Consider the following 13,135-nt stretch of genomic DNA (forward strand, 5'->3'; position numbering starts at 1 on the left):
TCAACTAGACAACGTTGACTACGAAGGGGCTAGGGTGACCAACCTTTCTTGCTTCCGAATCTGAGCGGAGCAGCGTCGATTTCGTCAAGGAGGTTCGTCGTTTCTTTCTCTTCATCAGATTTTCGATTCTTTATCGTCGCCAGTATTGATCTATCGCCGATTCTCTTTCTCCTCTGGGTTTTCCTCCGCCCGATGCCCTATAAGTAGTAGTAATTAGCTCATGTCCTCTTAGGACCATAAACTAGTCAAGGTCTTAGATTAGGGATCCAAATGGACCTAATTTGGACCGACGCCTACTGTCTTTCAACCGGGACGCTCCTCACTTTGTCACTCTCCTCCAGCGACTTACGTTAACTTACCAATTTGTTGTTGGTTGATTAACCTCTTGACCCATCAGGTTTTCATGTCAGTTGTCCGGTCCACAGACCTAACTGGACTTTTGCCATTTGTCCGGTCCCTTGGACTCAACCGGACTTTCTGTCAAATATCCGGTCGGTCCGTTAGTCTATCTGGACTTCGCACTAGCTATCTGGTTCTGCGGACCTAGCTGAATTTCAGCATGTTGTCCTGTCCTTCGGACTCATCAATTCCTGCACACTCGGTAAGCAATTAGATCACAAAGCACCTAACTTAACTCCATTGTCATTCATCAAAATATGAGTTAAACCGTTAGTGCAATCTATACCAACAGATTGTGCGATGATGATAGTGATGGTGGTAGTGATGGTTCTTCATAAATTTATTTTGTATGAATGTTATTTGTCTCATAATTACTTTTATTTGATTGAGTTTATTTTTTTAGATTTTTTTATTAGTACTATTAATTTGTTTTGAATAGGGTTTATACGGATAAGGAAGACAATAGCAATTGTAAATATATATCCTAGGAAGTAAGTCTTTATATATTAAGTTTTATGTTAGGATTTTTTTGCATGTCATTTTACAGTTGCTTCTATGTTTTGATCTTACCTTAATACTTTGCATGGCATGCCAGGATTTGTATGTTTGTGACTTGCCTACTACTAATCCATGCATTGTGTTTCGATAATTTTATTATATGTCAAGGAGCATTGGATATACATGTATTTCTTATTATATGACTTGTACATTTTTTCTTTGTTGTTATGTTTAGTTACAAGTTTCATTTATATATATGTTTTATGCAATTAAAGATGAATGACATCTTTTGGCATCTAAGTTCAGAACCTTGATTACATCTCATCAAAATCATAAGATTAACTTATTTATGTATCAAAACACATAAATATAAGTGATATATTATGATGATAAATTAAGTTTTGTTTATTTACACATAATTGATAAGTTAAACATAAATGTTATTTTAAATTTATTTATTTTCTAACGCAAGAAAATAAGAAAATTGGAAGAAGAAGAAGGAAGTGTTTGTCGAGACAGAAGAAGAGGATGATTTATATTTGCATCTTTTCATCATTTTGATACCGATTAGTATGAAACTTATTGAACTATGATATCTATATATTGATGGATCTCTTGTATGACTATGCTTGTTTTATATTTCATTTTGGATATTTGGACTTGTATGAATCACTTGTTTTGATGAATTGTATATATAGGATGTGTTGGATTGGATATGAATATGACTTGTTTGAATAAATTGTATATACAAGATGTGCTGGATTATTTAATTGTTGTGTAGAATGTGTTGGAATGTTTATTGTTGTGTTTATATAAAAACATGATTGAATATAATTTGTATACACAATAAAATGCACAAATGGATAGGTTCTATACAAAAAAAAATAGCATTTTGTGACGAAATTGTTCATTGCAAAGTTACCATAATTTTATACTGTGTATTACAATTTTCCGATGAAAAGATATTTTTATTATAGAATTGATATGTTTCATATTTTCCGAATAGCAACTAACTCTATATTGTTACAAATTTGCGACGAATCTTTATTCGTTTCAAATTTACGACAAACATTTATTCGTTGCATATTTCCAATGAATAACCCTTTTCGTCACAGATTTCGTATCATGAAATTTCACGACAATTTTTTTTTCGTCGCAAATTTGCAATGAATGTTGTGATGAAAAAACATTTGTTGCAGATTTTACGACGAATATCCCTTTTCATCGCAAATTTGAGATCATGAAATTTTGCAACAAATTAGTTTTCGTCGCAAATTTGTAACGAATTTTGTGACAACAAAATTTCATCCCAAATTTTGTGATGAATATACATTATTTCATCGTAGAATTTGGTGACAGCTTATTTGCAACGAAAAATTTTTCGTTGCAAATTAATTTTGTGTTAATTTTTTTAAAATTTGTCACAAAATTCATCATAAAATGATCATTTTCTTTAGAGTTTGTTTCCGTGCTATTTTATTTGGAATTGAAATAAAAAAAATAATTAATGAGCAAACTAGAGTTCAAAAAATGTACAAATAAAAAAAATAGGTAGTTAGAAAATTATGTTAATAACGAGAATTTATCATGACAAAATGTAAAATTAAAACATTTAGGGGGGAAATGGAAAACTAAAAGTTTTTACGTGAAATCAAAATTGGAAAGAAGGTAAAATGAGATATTAGAAAATAATGGATAAAGTAATACTTTAGCCATCAAATTAAAAAAAAAGTAAGCTATAAGATGCAGTGGAATTTTTAAGGGCAATAATGAATATTGGCAAACATGTAGCAAAACAATGGAAAAAAAAATTAGATCAATTGAAAAACTTTAAAAGTGAAGTGGAATGTTTTAAGGTGAAATGAAAACTATAAAATGTTTTAAGGTAAGGCAAACATTGTAGTTCATAGAAGAGCTACAATGAGCTTATCAAGAGTAAAAATGTGAATTATAAGAAAATTAAAAGTACATTTAGTCGATAAATTTATGTGCAATCAAAATAAGATTAAATAAAATAGTGGGTATATAATTTTTCTAAAATAAAAAAAAAGTCTTAAGATAACATAATGAATGAAGTAATACTATTTCACGCATAGTGGGTAGAAATTTATGCATGATTGCTCCCGGGCTATGGTATAGTGGAAGTGCATTCAATTGTCATTCGGTATTCACAATTTGATTTCTAATTATAACATATTTATAAAAAAATTTCCTCCAAATGAGACTCGAAATCAAGTGATGTTGGGCTTCTACTGATCGCTCGACGTGAGCGCTTTTCGATTTACCCTGACGGTTAGTTATTGGAAAATTTTATGGGACCGAACTGATTACTCTATATTCAATGTTATTTGACATGATTAATTATTTCTTATTGAGCAATACGTGATTTCTAAATAGATAAATGTAGAAAATTGATAAATTTTAAAAGTTTAATAAATTATTTGCTTAAAAAAACTATTGTTTTAAAAGTTTGTGAGAATCTTAAATATGTAAAATATAATCTATCATTTAAGGTACTAAAATGATAGATTTAAAAAATAAAAATTGGAAATGTTTAGAAGTAAAAAAAAAGTAGAAATTATGAAAATATAGATAAATTATTAGCACAAACATTTTAATTGAAAATTTTGGAAAAAAATATAAAATTTTGAAAAACTTATGTTAATTTTATGGTAACGTAAAAATTAGTGAGGTAAAGTGAGAGATTATAAAAGTATGAATAAGGTAATATTTCAGTTAAGAAAAAGGAAGTATCCCGTGAGAGTACATTAAAAAAATAGAAAAATTAGATAATTATAGGGATGAAATAGAAATTTTAAATGTAAAAAATGAATATTAGCATACGTGCGGTAATAATGATAAAAGATTAGAGGTGCACTTTTTAAGTTGAAATAAAAACGATAAAATTAATATTCCATGTAAGTTGAAATTATTAAATAATAATTTTAGAGTTTTCCTTTTTATAGATTTTTTTTTGTTGGCTTTCTTTTCCTGTAGGCTCCATGTACCGGAAGAACCGTGCAGGTAGGAACAGTCTCTTCGAGCCTTAGATGAGCATTCTCAATTCAGTGCTAGTAGAATGGAACTTCCCTGAGAAGAGATATCCTTGTTGAGTTGTTCTCTTCGACCTCAACCTCTGATAATTTCTAACAGTCATCATACTCTACAATCCATAACCTCTCCTAACGAGACAATCTGCATCGAATATGACACCTGGCCAATGACCATATCATGTCAAGTATATGAATTTGTCGATGTCTCATTTGACAATCGACCTTTATCCATCGACGTATCTTCACTTGCTCTTATAAAATCGTCTATTGTCTTCCCCAATGTGGAGCGAACATGTTGGTACATTTGTGTCAAATTCTCCAATGCATCCTTTAGCACATCTTTTGGCTAGATCACCTATTCACCCAGTCAAATTAGTGTTGGCAATTGCATGTTACAACAAAGATTCATATAGAAAAGAAGAATAGTAGGAGAGTAAAAATCATTTATAGTATAGATGAAGAATCCATGATGCATGATTCTATTCCACAGTCCGATCAATTGGAAGAAAGATGGAGTATCACAACTTAATATCATGTGTACCGAACAAAAAACACGAACAATGAAATGTTCATTTTTAAACGGATAGTTTACTGAATCTTTGTTTCATTAGTTCATCTTTTTTAAAAATATTATCTAATAATCTCATCCATCCATTATAGCATTTTTTTCATCTCTACCGCACTAGTACTGTCTACATGATACTCTCTAGTAGCCCAAACCTCTTATCCATCGAGGCATCGAGTATCCATTGTACCTCAATCTTATAAATTTTTTTAGCTTAAAAGGTACAACATAATAAGAAAAACCTCTAAAAGCTCCTCTCCATTTAATGCCATTGTTTTTATATTTTCATTAATATTCCCTTGTTGGACCATATAACATATTTGAGTAATAGGCTCTAATTGATGGAGCCTGTACTGGTTGGACATCTTTTCATGTGCATATTATCATTGTAAATAAGCAAGAAGAAAGGAATATTCCTTTATATAGCAGATAAATTACTAACCAATGGAAAAAATAAAAGCTACTTATGGCAAAAAAAAAAAAAAAAAAGGTAATCATTCAAAAACTTGTAGTCAATTTGCAACAGAGAGATTGTATACTCTGCTAACAATATAGAAATTAAGAGAAAAAAAAATAAGCCATGCGATGGATAAGAATTATCTGACTGCACTGTCAACTTGTCATAAGAATGTACCTTGTTTGCAATATTAAGTAACAATGGGTTCTAAAAAATATGGATGCCATGCGATGGTTCTATATGTTGGAGACAGAAGAAGAAAGAAAGGAAATTAAGAGAAGAGGTAAATCCGCTTACAACTTTTGATCTTTCCCATTACTTCATGGATATGCAGTACATGAATTTATAGAGAAAATGCTTTAGAATTACATAGATTGCATGAAAATGCAAACTGCAACTAAAATTTAATTAGCCTAGGAAATAAACTTTGACTACCTAGGAAAAGATAAAGATACTTAATACTCAACCTGCTCAACTTGACTCCTAAGAAACATAAACATAATTAATGCTTCATGCTAATCAATTAGAAATCACTATTTAACACCCCCTCTTAATTTGTAATCTTCATCATATCCTTGAACCGTTGAAGCTTTTTAATAGATACTGTCTTGATAAGAACACCTGCTGGCTTATCTATGGTCTTAATAAAATCTAAATGAATTTCCTTCTTTTGAACCATATCACGAATGTAATTATGTCGCAACTCTATACGTTTTGATCTTCCATGAAAGACTGGATTTTTTGTCATTGAAATTGCAGATTGGTTATCACAGTAAATTAGAGTAGGATCTATACCTTTTTGCGGTAAATCAACCAAAATTCTTCTTAACCAAACTGCTTCACGTACAACTTCATTTGCTACAATATATTCATCCTCTGCAGATGATAATGCAACTGAACTTTGTTTTTTTTGAACTCCATGAAATGATTTTAGATCCCAAACAAAACACATATGCTGAAGTGCTTCTTCTATCATCAAGACTTCCAGCCCAATCACTATCGCAAAACCCAACTAACTTGCTGTCCTTTTCTTTGAAATATTTGATTCCCAATGTTTTAGTCCCTTGAAGGTAATGAAGTATCCTCTTTGCTGCTACAAAATGAAGCTTACTTGGAGCATTCATAAATCTAGATATTAAGGCAATAGGATATACAATATCAGGTCTTGTATTGGCCAAATAAATCAAGGAACCAATAAGACATCTATAAACATTTGGATCCCCCTTTCTGCTCCATCATTCAGCTGTAATTTTTCATTGAAGGCCATAGGAGTTGTTGGTTTGCAATTTTGCATTTGAAATCTTTTGAGCAAATCCGCTACATATTTTGCTTGAGAAATGAAAATCTCTTCTTTTGATTGCTTTACTTTAATTCCAAGAAAATACTTCATCAATCCAAGATCTGCCATTTCATATTCTTTCATCATTGTCTCTTTGAATGATTGCACCATTCTAGCATTAGTTTTTGCATAAATCAGATCATCCACGTAGAGACAAACTATTAAAAAATCACCCTCATATTTCTTCACATAAAGCGATGGTTCAGATGAACTTTTCACAAATCCAATTTGTAGGAAATGAGCATCAATTTTACTATTCCACGCTCTTGGAGCTTGTTTAAGCCCATAAAGTGCTTTGTGTAGCTTATAAACTTTCTCTTCCTTCCCTTTTACTTCATATCCTTGAGGTTGTTTCACATAAACCTCTTCTTCTAACTCTCCATTTAGAAAAGTCGATTTAACATCAAGTTGAAATACTTGTAACTCTAGTTGAGCTGCCAAGGCAAGAAAAATTCTAATAATCTCCATTCGTACTACGGGAGCAAAAGTTTCATTGAAATCCACACCAGGTTGTTGAGAATATCCTTTTGTCACTAGCCTTGCCTTATGTTTTTGCACACTGCCATCTTCATTATACTTGTTCTTATAGACCCATTTTAAGCCAATTGCTTCTTTTTCTTCTGGAAGGTCTATTAGCTGCCAAATATGATTCTTCTCAATGCTCCTTACTTCTTCATTCATGGCTTTTCTCCAGACTTCTTCTTTTACAGCATCCTCAAAATATTGTGGTTCGCAAGTAAGAAATGCAACATTATAGGATTCATAAATATCTACCAAGGAACGATACTTCGTGGAGGACTTCCTGAATCTGAATCATCTTCATAATTACTCCTTAACGAACCAACAATTTCTTTAACTAATTCCTTTGGTTCAAGAAATAAGCCTTCCATAGGTACTTCAGTAACTTCTTCAGCTTCCCATTTCCATGTTGTTGTTTCATCAAAAATCACATCCCTTGAAAGCACTAATTGGTTAGTTAAAGGATTGAAAAGTCGATAACCTTTGGATTCATCGGCATAACCAATGAAAATAAGTTTTTCTCCCTTTTTATCAAATTTTTCTCTATTTTGAACAAGAGCATAAGCAACACACCCAAAAACCTTAAATTGACTTACAATTGATTTTTTGTTATGCCATGCTTCAAAAGGAGTTTTATTTTGAACTGCTTTGGTGGGAGAACGATTGAGAATATGCACAGTAGAATTTACAGCTTCAGCCCAAAATTTATTGGGAAGTCCTTTGCCTTTTATCATGCTTCTGGCCATTTCTACAATTGTTCTATTTTTCCTTTCGGCAACACCATTCTGTTGTGGTGTATATCTGATTGTAAGTTGTCTTTAAATGCCCTGTTCTTTGTAATAATTGAGAAAAGGTTTGTAAATGAACTCTCCTCCATGATCTGTTCTTAAGGTCTTTATAAGACAACCACTTTGCTTTTCAACTAGTGCTTTAAAGTGCAGAAACTCGGTGAAGGCTTCAGATTTCTTCTCAAGAATATAAACCCAAATCATTCTAGTGAAGTCATCAACAAAGAGCAAAAAATACCTTTTGTTGCCGAGAGGAGTTCTAGTTGGACCATAAATATCTGCATGTACTAGCTCAAGAGGGAAATGAGCTCTCCATGCTGTTGTTGGAAATGGAAACCGATGCATTTTCCCATAAATGCAACCTTCACAAGCCTCATGTTGTTGCTTAATTTCTGAAAGTCCATTGTTTCAATAACTGTAGGCTTTTAAGATTCAAATGACCATATCTCAAATGCCAAAGATAAGATTCATCAACACTTTCACTTCTAAAAGCAGTATTTTGAAATGATTTCATATGAAAAGGAAAGATTATTGGAAGTCAACATCACGACAACTATTTTTTCTTCAGATTTTTGGTCAAAAATCTCACATCTATCATTATTACAGATTAACTTGTAACCTTTTCTCATGATTTATCCAATACTCAAAAGATTCTAGGAAATATTAGGAGAATAATGCACATCGTGAATAAATATTTTGTTACCTCCACTTGTATGAACTGCAATAACTCCTTTTCCTTCGATCTTAACTTGCTTTCCGTCACCAAGTTCAACATGAGAAGAGTAATTTTTAACCAGCTCTTCAAATGCTGACAGATTTCCAGTTAAGTGATTGTTGCAACCACTATCTAAATACCATATTTCACCAGATTTCTCATCATCCATAGTAGAAAAGAATAATTTATTGTTATCATCTTCTGCTAAAAAATTAACTACCTTTTTCTCTTTTTGATTTTCTCCCTTTTCTTTATACCAGCAATCCTTGTATGAATGATTAGGAATTTTGCATCTAGTGCATTTTAAATAACAATTCTTGGACTCATGGCCAGCTTTCTTACAAGTGAAACATGAAGAACCAGAGTTACCAGTTTTTTGCTGCCATGAAGAATCTCCTCCACTTGAGGAATCTCTTCCTCCTCTTCCTCTACCTTGAAAATACCTTCCACGGCTTCTACTGTCAAACTGTCTATGAAATGAGATCCCTCTACCTTTTGGTTCTGGTTTGAAATTTCTAGAGTTGTTCACTTTTGCTTGAAAAGCATGCTCCATGGGTAGATTGTTGTATCTGTTTACTCTTTTCTCACGTGCTTCTAAAGATCCCATAAGTTCATATTGTGTAAACTTTGTGAGATCTTTTATTTCTTCAATAACAGCAACTATATGCTCAAATTTTTGAGGAAGCCCTCTTAGGATTTTCTCAACAACTTTCTTTTCAGGAATAGCATCTCCACAACTCTTGATTTGATTGACAATCTCAGCAACTGTGGAAAAAAAATCTTTAACAAGTTCTCCTTCTTTCATTGATAAGTTTTCAAATTCACTCCATAAGCTTTGTAACTTGATGGAGATGACTTTTTCTGACCCTTGAAACTCAATTTTTAGAGTGTCCCAAGCTTCTTTGGCCTTCTTGATGCCATAAATTCAGGGATAAATAGTTTTACTTACCCCTTGTTGGATGATCCTCAATGCTGTAGCATTTTTCTTCACATTCTCCTTGTATTCCTTCTCTTTTTCTCCTGCCTGAGAAGAAGAACCTTGTTGGTCTTGTCTCTCCATATAACCTTCTTCAATCATGTCCCATAAATCTTGTGAAAGAAAGATGATCTCCATTTGAGAATTCCATTAATCATAATGCTCTCCATTGAAAACTAGAATCTGACTTGTTGTATATGAGAAAACAGAGTTTGGATTTGATAAGGACATCTTTTTTGATAATTGCTTTGATACCAAATTTGTTGGAGACAGAAGAAGAAAGAAAGGAAATTAAGAGAAGAGGTAAATCTGCTTACTAACTTTTGATCTTTCCCATTACTTCATGGATATGCAGTACATGAATTTATAGAGAAAATGTTTTAGAATTACATTGATTGCATGAAAAAGCAAACTGCAACTAAACTTTAATTAGCCTAGGAAATAAACTTTGACTACCTAGGAAAAGATAAAGATACTTAATACACAACCTGCTCAACTTGACTCCTAAGAAACATAAACATAATTAATGCTTCATGCTAATCAATTACAAATTACTATTTAACACTATAAGCCAATAAACATAGAATAGGCATAAGAATTAGCTGACTGAACTGTCAACTTGTCATAAGGATAAAAGTTGCATCTCAATACACGACCCAGGCAATCAACTACTGAACTATCCATATTTCACTAATATATTTGAAAAACTAATTAATAAAAAAAAGTAAGTTTATATTGGGTTAAAACTTAAAATTATGTATAAATATTTTTTTATGATTAAGAGAATAATACGAACACATAGGAACTGATTTTTTAAATTTCAAAATCTCTAACTCCATATTTAGAGTTTCGGATTCTTTTTTCTTTTTTTATTTTTTATAATTCTGAGACGAATCATGGATTCGTCCTAAATTTTGGGATGAATTTTTAATTCGACGTAGAGTTTGCAATGAATCCCATTTTCATTGCAAAATCTATAACGAATATTTTTTGTTGTCACAGAGTTTGCTACGACTATACAATTTTGTTGCTATCTGGTGACAAATTTTTATTTGTTTGCTAATTTGCAACAAAAATATTTTGTTTCAAATTTCGTTGTTAATTTGCGATGATATATATTTTTGTTCCTTACTTTCATCCCTGAATCATAGTTTTTTAGTAATATGATTGTATACGGATCTATTATTTGGAGTTGTTTCTATCATGTTATGTATTTAGATAATTTATTCTGGATATTTGGATACTTTGTATCATGATATGAATTTTGATTTATGTATGATTGTGATTAGTTTGTATGAATTGTGTTTATTTGTCAGATTGTGTGATAGATGATGGATTGTATGAATTATGTTTGTTCGTATACGATTGTGATATATGGATTGTGTTTGTATCACTATCATTTGTCATCATTTATATAGATTTAGAAATTGTAAACAAGGTACATTCTGAATATAAAAATTTCCTTGCAGGTTTTTTTGAATTTACCGATGGAATTTTATTTTCGATCGGTAATTACCAACGGAAACATGTATTCCGTCAGTAAATATCGATAGAATTATGATACTTACTGATGAAATCCATTGTTCTGTCGGCAAATGACGAAATCTATTTTTCCATTGGCACACACCGACAGAACAATGGATTCTGTCGGTGTATACTAAGAATCCATCAATTTTTAGGTGTGTGCCGACGAGACAAAAGTTTTCGTCGATGTTCTCAGACGAAAATAGTATTTTTGTCGGCAAATAACATTACGATAGAGGCTTTCTTTCGTTTCTAATCGATGGAATTATAACTTCTGTCGGTAATTACCGATGGAATACTAATTCCGTAGCAAAATATACTAACGGAAATACTAATTTTGTAGCTAAATTTACCAACGGAATTGTAAATCCCATCAATAGATAGCAATAGAATATAAATTCCATTGGTAAAACCGTCTTTGACACAATATATCCCGACAAGTGTATTTCTGTCATAATTCTGTCTCTAAACCAATATAGTGACAGAATAGCGACGGAAACCGTCGATAATATGGTTTTTTTTTTATGTAGTGTACGTTTTTCTTTTCATTTTTTTTAACAAAAAGTACTAATTGTTAGCGAAAACAATCTGCCGTCGGAGATTTATGCGGTATTTGCTGAATTTAAATATACCGAATTAAATTCACTTATCTATCGAAATGGCCTGAGCTGATAATCTCAAGCTGCCAGCAGAGGGTAGTATCTGCCAAGTGCCAAAAGAAGGCTATAAAGTGGTCGAGCGGGCTTGGCAATCGAGATCAAGATCCGTCGGGCAAATAGCCCGAGAGAAGCGATCGGTCTAGAGTTGAGTGAACCGAAGCATGCGATAAACGCTATTTCCTTGAAACAAATTTGTCCCACCTCCGGTTGTGTTTCAAGGCTTTTTCAGAATGCCTGATTCCCAGGATACAACGGTGAACCGTGATTCCACCAAGCACCGGTGGTCACGACGAACTAAGTAATACCCGAACTATCACGGGTACTTCGACGAGCAAAAGTTACATTTTGCACCGACTGATTCGGCATTCGGTGCACGCAGGTCGTGCCTGTACACTAGTCAACATGGTTTGGTGTAATTCGAGCTTTGAATTTGCACCTTTCCTGTGCACCCACGCATGAGAGAGTCTTTCCCCATGCAATTGTTTGTATCCTCAATACATGTGAACGAATATAAACTAACTAATATGCCAAGAAACTCTTAAAGTGGGACTAAAGTCTCATTCACAATAGAACTTCTATCCTCTTCCACCTCTTCTCCATTCATACATATTCAACACTAATAACTTAATAATTATTGTTCTTCGATTTTTTTTCTTTAACAAGAGGTACTAAGTTGAATTGAATCGTAAGTATACAAAAACTGTCTACTTCAGACTTCGAAGAAAATCCAAAGCTGAAAACACAAGCATAACAAGCAGCAAAATTAATAAAGCAAATCACTAGCTGAATAGACGAAAAGGAAGTCTAACCAACTACACTATTACTGTTAATATTTTAACATATTAATTAATTGTTTAATAACCAGTTTCTTTTATTATATTTTCTTTTAATAATTAAAAATTAAATATATATTTATTAATTAAGTAATTTATAATCATTTATTATATATTAATTAATTAATTAATAACTAATTAATATTTTTTTATTATATAATTATTCTTAGTAAGTACTCTAACAGTATCAAATAATTTTATAAATTTACAATTTTTAAAAATATATATATTCTTGAACAGACGGTTCCGAACCGTAAATCATAACCATCTTAGATGGTTAAGGTTAAGGGTCGACTCCACAGGAACTGTCGAACTATCGATTCCAAACCATCGAACTGTCAGTTCTGAATCATGATCAGGTCTAGACATAGTTGGCCAAGCTCACGGCTAGGGGGTCGCGGGTAACTTGGTCACAGTCGCCCAAGCTCGCAACCAAGGGGCCACTAGCAGCTTGGCCGTGACCGGCCAAGCTCGCGACCAAGGGACCACGACCAACTTGTCCGTGCCCGACCAAGCTCGCGTGAATAGCCGGAGATGGGATGGGAGAGGTAGCCGGAGATGAGAGAACATTACTTAGCCGTCAGAGGGGAGAGCGTGCGTCTGCCGAAGAGGAGATCGTCGGAGAATGTTGCAGAACAAAGAGGAGATGACCGAAGGAGAAGTGTCTATTTTTGGGAATCCTAATTTGATTTGAGATTTAGCAATGGAAGTTAATATTCCATAGTTAATTAACGATGGAAAGAATATTCCGTTGCTATTTAGAGACAGAATAAATATTCCATCACTATATAAGTAGCGAAAATATATCCC

This window comes from Zingiber officinale, chromosome 7A, assembly GCF_018446385.1.
Source record: "Zingiber officinale cultivar Zhangliang chromosome 7A, Zo_v1.1, whole genome shotgun sequence".
Classification (NCBI taxonomy): domain Eukaryota; kingdom Viridiplantae; phylum Streptophyta; class Magnoliopsida; order Zingiberales; family Zingiberaceae; genus Zingiber; species Zingiber officinale.